The sequence below is a fragment of the Suncus etruscus genome, chromosome 14, assembly GCF_024139225.1.
Source record: "Suncus etruscus isolate mSunEtr1 chromosome 14, mSunEtr1.pri.cur, whole genome shotgun sequence".
Taxonomy (NCBI): domain Eukaryota; kingdom Metazoa; phylum Chordata; class Mammalia; order Eulipotyphla; family Soricidae; genus Suncus; species Suncus etruscus.
Genome location: NC_064861.1, coordinates 60,871,780 through 60,885,100, shown reverse-complemented (window position 1 = coordinate 60,885,100; position 13,321 = coordinate 60,871,780).

Below are 13,321 nucleotides of genomic sequence, written 5' to 3'. Positions count from 1 at the left end.
ATCGAACCGCGGTCCGTCCAAGGCTAGCGCAGGCAAGGCAGGCACCTTACCTCTTGCGCCACCGCCCGGCCTCTTTTTTCTTTTCTTTCTCTCTTTCTTTTATTCTTTCTCTCTCTTTCTTTCTTCCTTCCTTCCTTCCTTCCTTCCTTCCTTCCTTCCTTCCTTCCTTCCTTCCTTCCTTCCTTCCTTCTCCTTACCTTTCCTTCCTTTCTTATCTTTCTTTCTTTCCCTTCCTTTCTTTCTTTCTTTCTTCTCTTTCTTTCTTTCTTTCTTTCTTTCTTATCTTTCTCTCTTTCTTTTCTTCTTTCTTTCTTTCTTTCTTTCTTTTCTCTTTCTTTCTTCTTCTTTCTTTCTTTCTTTTTTCTCTCTCTTTCTTTCTTTCTTTCTTTCTTTCTTCTTTCTTTCTTTCTTTTCATTTCTTTTCTTTCTTTCTTTCTTTCTTTCTTTCTGTTTCTCTCTTTCTTTCTTTCTTTCTTTCTTTCTTTCACTCTCTCTTTCTTTCTTTCTTTCTTTCCTTTCTTTCATTCTTTCTCTCTTTCTCTCTCTCTTTCTTTCTTCTTTCTTTCTCTTCTTTCTCTCTCTCTTCTTTCTTTCTTTCTTCTTTCTCTTTCTTTCCTTTCTTCTTTCTTTCTTTCTTTCTTTCTTTCTTCTCTTTCTTTCTTTCTTTCTTTCTTTCTTTCTTTCTTTCTTTCTTTCTTTCTTTCTTTCTTTCTTTCTTTCTTTCTTTCTTTCCTTCCTTCTTTCCTCCTTTCCTCCCTCCCTCCCCTCCCTCCCTCCCTCCCTCTTTTTCTCCCTCCCTCCCTCCCTCCCTCCCTCCCTCCCTCCCTCCCTTCCTTCCTTCCTTCCTTCCTTCCCTTCCTTCCTTCCTTCCTTCCTCCCTCCCTTCCTTCCTGCCTTCCTTCCTTCCTTCCTTCCTTCCTTTTTTTGAATGGAAAGAACATTATGGGCCTGGGTCAGCCCTAGAGGGCTTTGGGAAAAAGGAAGGGACCACTTGGAGAGTGGGAAGGGTTTAGAGGGAGACCTGGACTTCCAAGACCGCAGGACCAAGAGTGAGGCATGGGTTTCAGAAGGATGATGGCTGAGGTCTGTTTAAAGCTCCCCCCAATATAGATGCCTATTTTAGGGAGCTTCTTAGATTGAGTCTAAGGTAGCTGGATTTCCTTCAGGCTAAGCTGACAAAGGGATGAGCAGAAACTGCATTTTTTTCCTGCTGCTGGTCAGTGCCCTCAGGCATAGCGACCAATGCCTCTGTCAGCCATGCAGTGTATTTAATTTTATCCCCCTGCACCCTGTAGAAGGAACAATGTTTTATTCATCTTTTTCCATCTGCAGCAGGGAGATTTGTAGACACATAGTAGCAAAATTAAGGTCCCATAACTAATGGGAATCAGAACTTAGGATTATAGCCCAAACTATCCAAGCCAGAGAAAGATGGACCAGTTTGTTAGAGAGATGCCAGAGGTAACATCAGAGGGATTTAGAGATTGTCTTGGGACTGGGCTTGAAGGAAAGAATAAAGACAAGGATGATGCCTGAAGACAAGGATATTTGGTACAGTTAGCTGGATGGTATAGATATTTTCCGAGGAGTAGAACCCTAGAAAGACTAAGGTTTGGAAAGACAAATTTAATTTTGACTTGATTCATGTGATTATCAGAAAACATAACTGTGGGAAGAGTCCACCAAGACGACCTAGAGTTCAACAGGTAAGAACTGATTCATCTAACTATTCACCTATCCACTTCCTATTCTTCAAAATATCCTTTCTTCTCTCCTATTATTCATCTATATATCTACCTACCTACCCATCTCACTTAATGACCTACCCATCTTTCTCTCTTCCAGTACATCCACCTACATCTGCCTACCTGTCTGTCCATCCTTCCTCTCATCTATTCAATTCCCTCACAATTCATATATTCTTCTTTTGTCCTAGTCATTCAACCAACAAACTCCATTTACCCACCCTTCTATTCATCCATGTATCCAATTTGTATTTATTTACTGAGGCATTTCATACCTATTTGATGCCTCCCCCCCATACATAGTTACTAGTATCTTATACAGACACAACACTTCCTGTGTACTGGTGAAAAAAGAAACCTGAAGCTGTTCTGAAGGGCCCATGATTGTATGCAAGAGACAAGTATGCCAACAAATGATTGCAGAAAGACAAGACTCTTAGACCAATATGTGGAGGTTAGAAAAGACTTTGTTTAGGGTGAGTTCCTTGACTTAAGTTCAAGTTCAATTAAGACCTTATTGGGTGGATGGGATTGATGTTGATGTTGTGGAAGAGTAAAAAGCATGCCTGTACAGTGCTGGCATGGCTGTTGAGTGGTCATGGTGAAACCATGCCCATAGGTACCTTGGCATATTGTGAGTGAAGTTGAATGTGATAGGTACAAGAGAAGGCTAGAATGGCAGTGTTTCTAGATTGTCAGGTATTTCCATGTCAATAATTACTTCTCCAACACTCCAGATACCAACTAGAGTGCAACAATTCAATTTAATTCTGCCATTTCATATGTGAAAGGGAAAAATGAGATTTACCAATGCTAGTTTAGAAATTTTAATTTTGCTAGTAACTCATGGTAGTCAACTTGCCATGTTTTGTTTGTTGGAGAATACACCTGACAATGATCAGGGATTAATTCAAGTTATTGTTTTATTATTTATTTATTATTTATTATTGTCCATGAATCAATATTGGCAGTTCTAGGGAACCATATGGAGTGTTGAGAATTGAAACCATGGAGGTCATATACAAGGCAAACACCTTACCCTCTCTACTGTCTCTCTGATCCCAACTTGAAATGTTTAAGCAAAATAAGAGAATTTAATAGAACTCTTCTGGGTTTTTGAAGTTCTGGAGTGAGGGTCAGAGAAAAAACAAAAAAAAACTCCTTCTCTGGTCTCTGCTTAGTCTTATAAATTTTCTTTATCATTACAATAATCAATCTCCATTATTTTCTTAAAATGTGTATACTGCAACATGGGAGAGAGTTCACACCACCTCAACTGTAGCCACAAGTCAACTTTCCTGATCATCCATCACAAATGCAAATTTCTGAAAGACTTTGATTGGTTGAACTGAATTGTCGATTTTTGGTCCAATCAACAGTTACCAAGAGCCTTAGAGACGAAACATGGCGGCTATGGACATATGTATGAGGAGAGATTTGCTAGAGATCTGGAGGGATTTGTGAGCTGGAAAAAAACCCTGCAAAGTTATCACCTGTCAACTCAGGTATGTTGAGATTAACTAGGAAATGAATGTAAATACTTCTGTTTCTATTCTATTCTACAGGTTCTGTAAGTGGTAGCTGTTATTATTTACTGTCTTGTCTAATAAGCACTCACTGATAAATTATTAAAAATTTAATTTACTTAAAGAACATATATCACAATAGTTGACATGGTTTCTCATAATACATTTGTTCCCAGGTAAGTGGGAGTAAGATTGTTAAACAAGAAAAAATAAAAGAAGAAAGAAAAAAAAGAAAGACAGCAACAAGAAAATTTGTGAAAATTATTCTGACTCACAATGTGGTTCTTAAGTTATTGTCAGAAGGTTTAGTAAGCTCTTGTTACTGTTTGGACTTTCTTTCACTTAATTTATTTCTGAACATTAGGGGGCTTCCGATACACATTGGCATGTGTTCCTATGGAATCACGGTATTAAACAAAAATGAAGTTTTGCATGGTTAAGGAATTCCAAGCACTATTGCTGATACTCTTATATATAGCTTTTGTGGGATGTGTTTTCAGTTGCCAGATTTTCCAAAAGAATGAGAAGGTGAGGAGAATTGGGGGCGTGTGCTTTCATTCAGTCCAATAAAAGTCCTGAAGGTGTTATCCCAAATACCTGCATACCCAGAGTTTTTGTCAGATTGGTGTCTCTGCAGAGAGTTATGAAAGAGTGATGAAGCAGGATCATTGGTGACACTGCAATAGTGGCTAATGGGTGCAGCAGGTGTGGCTTTAGTGGGGCAGGCACTTGGCCCACATTGTCCTCTTTAGATTGCCAGCTTTCAGCTGTGTGGTCAGTGTATCTGTGATTTTTCACAACTTGGTTTACATCTGTTTAGAGAAGAGAGTGAGTCTATAAAGTTGGCTGGGTGCAGAAATATGGTGCTTTACTATATCCTAGACTAAGTTCTGAAGGAAGAACTGGGTTAGACTCTCTCACTCTTCTTTCTTTGTCCTACCTTTGGCCACAAGACTAAGATATATCTTTGGTTACCAAAATAGATTTTGGTAATCAAAATAATATTAGCTGCCAGACTGACAGTTTTCAGTTGCAGGATCTTAGTTAAATTTAAAGTTTTGAAAAATAATGAGATTCAGTACTAAAATATATTAACAATAGAAAAATCCAAGTGCAGCCTATGATTATCTTTATTTTCCCAATCAAGAATAGGCAGAATTACCCATCTACAGAAAATAAGTGCACAATAATATGCTCAGAACTCAGTAGTAATGAGAATAAGTACTACACACTTTCCATTTATATTGAGTTCCAACATGGAAAAGACACATCTATGGTGTTAGAAGTCTGTTTACCCTACATGAGGTATTGGTAGGGAGAGGACTTCAGGCAGCTGATAATGCTATTTCTTTTCTTTTTTATTTATCTTTGTTTTTGAGGCCACCCACAGCAGTGCTCAGGGCTCACTCCTGGCTTTGTGCTCAGAGATTACTTCTGGTGGGCTCAGGGGACCATCTGGGATGCCATGGACTGAACCCAGGTTGGCCAAGTGCAAGGCAAGTGCCCTACCTACTGTACTATTGCTCTGGCCTATCTGACTTTTTTTTGGTTTTTAGGTCATACCCGGCAGTGCTCAGGGGTTACTTCTGGCTCTATGTTCAGAAATTGCTCCTGGCAGGCTCGGGGGACCACATGGGATGCTGGGATTCGAACCACCATCCTTCTGCATGCAAGACAAACACCCTACCTTCATGCTATCTCTCTGGCCCCTCTTTTATTTTTTTAATTGTTAAAAAGATAGGGAAAGAGAGAGGGAGAGTATAATTGACACAAATTTCTTTTTCTTTGTTTTGTGTATGTGCCTTTTATTTTCTTTTTGGCCACACTTGGTTGTGCTCAGGGCTTATTCTTGGCTCTCTACTCAGGAATTACTCCTGGTGGTGCTTGGGAAAGCATATAGGATGCTGGAAATCAAACTTAGGTTGGCCACACACAGGGCAAGCACCCTACCAGCTGTACTATTGCTATGGTCATTGGAAATCATTGGCTATTCTTCCATGAAAATTTCTAGAGTTGTCTAGATTGTTTTAAATGAGGCTGCAGATATATATTTAAAAGTTTAAAATTTTTTTTCTGTTTATAGGAGTCATGTCCAACAGGACTGGGACAGAGAATGTGATACTCAGATCTAAAGCAGGGCCAGCATACACCAGGCATGGGCTCCACACTTGAACTATTTCTCCAGCCCTTACAGACATCTTTCTAAATTAGTGTCTGTGTTTGTTTCAGACAAATACTCAGAATTGTTGGGTCATCACAGAACCTCCTGTTATGATCATAAGAGAGTGGTTGTTATTAATTTTTTAAAGGAGCTTCCATATTCTCTGTAGTGAACATTCCTACAAACAGTGCTTGGGGCATCTCTTTTCTCCATACTTTTTCCAGTGAAACTGAGCCAGAGGAATTAGGAGCAGAAAGCTCATCTGGGCAAGGAAAATGGACCTTCCTTTCCACTTAAAACCTTCCCTTCCAAAAGAGGTAAGGATAATTGTCCTCATTTGTCCATTTGCCCCTAAAACCTAATCTTTATTTTGTTTAGGTTTGTAGGTAAGTGTGCCTCTGTGGACCAGTCCACAAGGAAACTTATTGATTAATATGGTTTTTGTTTGTAGGGTCACACCTGACAATGCTCAAGGGTGGCTTCTGGCTCCACACTCAGAAATCACTCCTGACCAGCTTTGAACACCATGCCAGGGATCACACTTGGGTCAGCCATGTGCAAGGGAAGTGCCCTACCCATTGTACTATCTCTCCAGTTCCCCAATAGACTTTTTGTGTCTAAATGTATGTTTGTGTCACCACTTTTATTTCAGGATAGAATTGTTTGACTATATGACCCCAAATACTCCTGAGATTAGGTATTTTTTTATATACCCAACAGTGGTTAGGACTTATTCCTGTCTCTGTACTAAAGGGTTTTTTTTCCAAAGAGGGCTTGAAGGAGCATATGGGGTGCCAGGGATTGAATTCAAGTTAGCCATGTACAAAACTAATGCCCATTCATTGCTCTAGCCCCTGATAGTAGTTTTGTAATGATAGTAGTTTGTAACTGGTTTAGAATATAATGGTTTAGTTTGAGAAATTTATATCTCTAAGTTATAAAATTAAATATAAAAGTTTTACTTGAGCTTAGTAATAATAATGAACTAATTTTCTCTGAACAGGGTAAGTTACTTGGTCTTATAATGTTTCTGACTACCGTAAAGAAAATGAAATCACTTGTGCAAAGGACAATTTACTATCAAGGTCAGGTAAGCTTGCTAAGGAGTGGAAAAAATAAGTCAAATGAGATAAATGTCCAACAATAAGTGGTCTTTGAGAATTTTTTTTTTTGTGACTGAAACTTTAGAGTTGTATAATGGGTATAAAATGAAGAAAGGTATAATTAATTGATGTATTTTGTTGAGGAAAAAGGAAAAATTGTGTTTTAGCGTAGAACTGAATGTACAGAAAGTTTGTAAACAGCGAATCTTAGGGAAAGAAAATTGTGGTTAATACTGTTTAAATATAATGAATTACTATAAAGATTTAAAAGTACAGTTTTTACTATCTGCAGTTTGAGTAAAATCATATTTTAACTTTCCTTTGCTTAAAGAACAAAAGTATTCCTTATACTGTGATCAGCTTTTTCTCAGACAGTAAATTATTTGAGTAGTGTGCTTAGAGAATGAAGAGACATTTATTAAAATAACCTAGAGAGGCTGCAGTCATATTTATGATGTTTGTTATCATCAGGCCTTTAAACCTAGTCTTGTTTTTTTAAGAGAACTAAGGGTCTTTAATTAAATTGTTTTGTTTTGTTTCTGGCTATACCCACAGAAGTTCAGGGGTTACTCCTGGCTCTACATTCAATAATTACTCCTGGTACTGCTTAGGAGGACCATATGGAATGCTGGGGATCAAACCCAGGTCAGCCATGTGCAAGTCAAGCACCCTACCTGCTATTTTATCACTCTGGCCCCATGAGAACGCTAAGTTTTATTTGTAGTTTGAAATATTTTCTACTAATGGGTAATTAAGTACCGTATCATAGTAATTTGTATTAGTGTTTTAAATCTTTTTAATACCTGTGAGATAAAACTTCCTAGAAATTAAAATAAGAAAAGAGTGGATTCTTAAAATTGTTGAAGAGAGATCAGAGAAATAATCCTAAAACATAGAATAATAATTAATTTCTCTTATGAAAAGAGAAATACATGTGGATTAGGCCTGTTTGCCCTGCTAAGCTTCATAAGAGGCATTGCCACGTAAGGAGAAATGCTTAACCTTTTAAACATGTATGTGGAGAATTACATGGGTATTTTAAAAGCATATAAAATTCCTGAAGGACTGATATGGTCTAGTCATGAGTTTTAGGAAATTATATGTCTAAAAATTGAGCAAAATTTTGCCAGAACTAAAATAAAAAGATTTTGATTTTGAGCATCCAGAAGCCTTTTACTGTTCACAGAATGGATCTAATGCTTTCAATTCAGAGAAATCTATGGGAAAAGACTTTTGATGAATACTCTGGCGTACAGATTTGTCATGGGAGCTAAGAACTGAAAAGCTTAAGAAAAACTGGACACGTAAAAATTGTAGCAGATTGCAGGTCTGTAGAGAGAGCCTTGCACGCCACTCACCCCGTTTGATTCCTACTAGTACATATGGTCCCTTGAGCACCACCAGGTGTCACTCCTGGGCACAGAGCCAGGAAAGAGCACCCTGAGCATTGCTAGTTATGAATCCAACCTCTTCCCCCCCTTATAAAAGATTGAGATCTGGGGCTAGAGAGATAGCATGGAGGTAAAGCGTTTACCTTCTTGCATACATAAGGACGGTAGTTCGAACCCCAGCATCCCATATGGTCCCCTGAGCCTGCCAGGAGCGCTTTCTGAGCTTAGAGCCAGGAGTAACCCCTGAGCGCTGCCGGGTGTGACCCAAAAACAAAAACAAAAAAAGATTGAGATCTACATGGGATTATATGAATCATGTAGGGTGAATAAGATTTTAAGATATTTTTAAGTTTAAAATTTCTCCTTTTTGAGCTGTAACCAGCAACAACCTGATAGCTTGCACTAATTAGGAGTATAACAGAAACGTTTGCATTTCTCTCTTCAGGACACCTTTAGTAATATCTTTATGTTCCAAGGTGATGTGTTTGGATTAAATCCAGGAAACAAATCTTTCCTTTCTGTAATAGACTTTCCATGATCTTATTTGTAAACTGGACCTATGAATATCCTAGAGATACTGGTTCTATTGGAAGATTCCCTCTACAGGTCACCTCTTCTTTCTGATACAGTATAGGAGAACCTTGTGAGCAGTTTTATTTGCTCTCCTTCTGGAGAAAGTCAGACATGCCAGATTTCTTATTGTCCTAAACCAGTTCTACTAGTTAATGATTCTACCCCTAAAGCAGGGAAAATATACAAAATTTAGCTATGAGACCTCCAAGTTTTCTTCCAGGGAAATAGGAAGTCTGGTAAACTGACCCAACTAGAAACTGGGAATGTTCAAGGCTTTGGAATAAAGAGTGTTGAGATATGTAACCACTGCCTGGACCCTGTCCTCTCTGTCAAAAGTAACTGGTGCTGCTACCAGCCCTGTATATTAGGTCAAGAAGACTGAAAATGTCAAGGCCATCTCTGGCTCATTGATCTGACCTGATGATTGTATCAGACCAAACCTTGGATGACTCTTGACATAGAAAATAGTAACATTAATGTAAAAATTAATACAGGAATCACCAACTTCATCTTAGCCAGACTTCAAGACTTTTCTCAGCAAAATTTTGGGGTTATATGGTGGTATTCAGAATAGAAAATTAAGTTAAATGTTCTGTTCTTGATGCACTTATTTTTTTCTTTTTGGGCCATACCCAGTGATGCTCTGGGGTTACTCCTGGCTGTGTGCTCAGAAATTGCTCCTGGCTTGAGAGACCATATAGGACGCCGGGGGATCGAACCATTGTCTATTCTAGGTTAGTGCATGCAAGGCAAACGCCCTACTGATTGTGCCACTGCTCTGGCCCCATTGATGTACTTTAAAAAATATTATAAATTTTTATTTAATTGATTACAGATATGATTGTAGTTGGGTTTTAGTCATATACAGAACACATTACCATCACCAATACTGCCCCCCAGCCTGTATTTGAGACAGGCATTCTACTTCTCTCACTCACTGACATTGTCAGTGTAGTTATTTCTCTAACTGCACTCACCACTCTTTGTGGTAAGCTTCATATCATGAGCCAGTCCTTCCAGCCCTCATCTTGATGTACTTTTAAAAAACAACTGGCCAAGTTTATTAGGGGTCAATGAAATTTCTCTCTGTATTTAGTAGAATAGTGGTAAAGGTGGAGATCTATTATCTAGCTATGATTTTCTAATCTAACATTTCCAGCTTTTCTTTGCGGCTTGCATTGATTTAGCGTGAAATCCTCTTCTAAAGACCATCTGAGCTGGAGATGGGAAGCTTGGCATTGACTATCGAGAGCTCACCCTAGTGATTTCAGCCTGAGGGCTGATATTTGATAATTCTTAAAACTTTGGACTAGATTTTCAGCTTCTTTCCATTTTACCTTCCCTTCCTCACTCCTTCCAGTTCTTTGTCTCTTATTCTGCACCAAGGATTTAGATACCACTTTTAAGTTTGAACTATCTGCTCTTAGTACTGAAAGACTAGTTCTTTCAAATAATGAATCAAATGAACTTGAATTATGGAACATCTCAAAGTATTCTTAAGGGAAGACTATAAAGAAGCAGACATCCAAGCTTGAGAATAGTACAGTGGGTAGAGTGTTTGACTTGCACATGTCTGGCTTGGGTTTGATCATTGGAATTCCACATGGTTTCTTGAACACTACTAGGAGTGATCCTTGAGTGTGGAGTCAGGAGAAATCCCTGAACATTGCTGGATGTATCCTTAAAAAGGACAAAAAAAATTACTTCCAAAGAAAAATTTGTTACCCCCAAAGATCTTGGGTGAATTTGTTATGATGAGGTCCTTAAGGCATAATATTATCTGCTTCTGAAGGGCTATTCCCTCCCCCACCCCATCAGGTCATCATCCACATGACTCTGGGATAAGAAATAGTTTGACTTGGTTCCTGTTTCCCACAAGATGGAGGAAATGTAAAAATGATAGTGGGAATTTGAACATGGCCCAAAGGAGTTAGGAGAAGCAAGTTCTCTCAGCAAGGGCAACTCTTAGCTATTCACCCTCCAAACTACAGAATTTTCTAGTGATAGGACAGTTGTCCTTATCCTGTCTCTTCCCCAAAGTCTAACCTTCACTTTGTTTAGGTTTGCAAATAAGATGGGATACGGGCACCCATTGCTCTGTAATCCACCCTTCCCCATCTGAAGCAAATGCTTTCCTATCGTTTTTGTCTATGATATGTATTATATATAAACAAATATATTGTATATGTAATTATATGTATACAAAACCTTATTTAAAGACATGTATTACATAGTTGATCATAATACATTCATTTCTAGGTAAGTGAAAGTGAAGTTATTAAACAAAAGAAAGAGGCAAAAAAAATTAAAGAGTAGAGCAGCAAGAAAATTTGTGGAAACTATTGTATCTCACAATTAGGTCATTAAGTCATTGTCAGAAGGTCTACTAAACTCTTGTTGCTAATTGATCTTTCTGTTACTTCTTTTGTTTTGGAACATTAGGTGGCTTCAATTACACGTTAGCATCTAAATTGGTGTGTTCAGACTGGGATGACTGTATTAAAAGTTTTGGAACTATTGTGCAATTACATATGCTGCCCTTAAGTCCAGGAATTCCAAGCACTGTGGCTGATACTGCTGTATTATGGGGGCATGTTTTCAGCTATTAGGCCTTTCAGAAGTACAAGGTAGCAAGAGGATGCCTGCACTCACTCCAAAAATGTCCTGGTGATGTCAGCCCAAATACTGGCATACCTGAAGTTTTGGTCAGTTTGGTGTCTCTGCAGAGAGCAGTAGTTGAGTGGTGATACTGGGCAATTGATAAAGTGGCAATTGTGGGTGGTGGATGCTAGCTGGTGTGGTGAAGCTCTTTCTTGACATATCACCAGTACTTGATTGTTTTTGTTTTTATTTGCTTTTGGATTACTCCCAGAATTACTGAGATTATTTCTGGTTCTGTACTTAAGGATTACTCCTGGCAGTTCTTGGGGGATCATATCAGATTCTGGGGATCGAATTTGGATTGGTCAAGTGCAGGCAAACTCTCTACCCACTGTACTGTTGCTCTGGACCTCACCAGTCCTTGTTAATTCTTATCTTTTTTTTTTATTTTTATTTTGATCATAGTGGCTTACATATTGTTGACAATAATATTTTAGGTACATATTTACATAAAATCAGGGGGATTCCCATCACCGGTTTGTCCTCCCTACTCCTCCGTTTTTGTCCTACCTCCCATATCCTCTTCACTCACCCCCAGGGCTGCTAGAATATGTGGTCCCCTCTGTACCTATCCTATTACTTAGTAGTCTTGCACCTGTTTGGTCCTGATGCCTTCCTTATTTCCCCCTCTAATTGGGAGGCAGGACTAGGTAGTTCAAGTTATGTGGTTTTGTTTGAAGAGGAGAAAAGTAATAAACTGGGGTAAAAGTCTAATACACCGAAAATAAGCGGAATTCTTCTAGAGGTTCTCGTCATTGGTTTGAGAGATGAAGGAGAAAAAGAAGGTGAAACACTCCACCACTACAAAGAGAAGTGTCAAATATCTATTAAGGATTCCAACAATAATGCTAATCTTATCTTTTGATAATAGCAGTTCTAGCAGGTATATGGTGGTATTTCACTTTGGTTCTGAATTGCATTTCTCTGATTATTTGCAACATCAATAATATTTCCTTTATTTATTGGTCATCACTATGTTTTCTTTTTCTTTTTTGTTTTAGGTCACATCCAGCAGACTCACTTCTGGCTCAACACTCGGGGATCACTCCTGGCAGTACTTAGGGGACCAGATATGCTGCTGGAGGTCAAACCTAGATCAATTCTTTGCAAGGCGTGAGCCCTACCCAGACTATACTATGATTCTAGTCCTACTATGGATTCTTTAATTACTTTTAAGAAAAATAATTAGACTGGTTTTCATTGGGTCATAGGAAGTAGGCTTCAGCCACAGTTAGCAGTGCTCAGGGTATGGGAGAGTCATGTGGGATTAGGGATCAAACCTGCACCTCCCCCATGAAAAGCCTGTGCTCAGCCTGTGCACCACCAGGTGCACATCTGGTGTACATCTGGTGCACATAAGCCATCTCACCAGCCCTAACTGGATCATTTTTAATTAGACCAGTTGTTTTATTATTGTTTTGCTGTTGAGCTATATAAATTATATATATATATATATATATATATATATATATATTTTTTTTTTTTTTTTTTTTTTTGCTTTTTGGACCACACCCAGTGATGCTCACGGGTTACTCCTGGCTATGTGCTTAGAAATTGCTCCTGGCTTGGGGAACCATATGGGACACTGGGGGATCAAACCGCAGTCCGTCCTAGGTTAGTGTGTGCAAGGCAAATGCCCTACCACTTGTGCCACTGCCCCGGCCCCTATATAAATTGATAATATATATTGGATATTGAATCCATATCAGCGATGTCATTCACAGTTATTCTTTCATAACTCTCTAATTCAATACAGGATCTTTTCATTTTGTTGATATGTTTCTTTCTCAGAAGTTAGTTAATTTTATTTTTTTGATTTTTGGACCACACCCGGCAATGCTCAGGGGTTACTATTGGCTCTGTGTTCAAAGATTACTCTTGGTGGTGCTTGTGAGGCAATATGAGATGTCAGGGATCAAGCCCCATGTGCAAGGCAAATGCCCTACCTACCTATGTATGATTGATCTGGTTTCTCCAGAGGTTATTTTAGAATCTTTAAGTTTTTGCTGTTTCTTGGTCTAGGGGTTGAAGTCACAGGTGCATTTCATTTGTGAAAATTCAATGTATGTACCCTTATACTCATTTATTTTTTTATAGGGCCCATATAGCAGTGCTCAAGAGTTATCAGGGCCATGCCTGGTGATGGAGAACAGAAAATGCT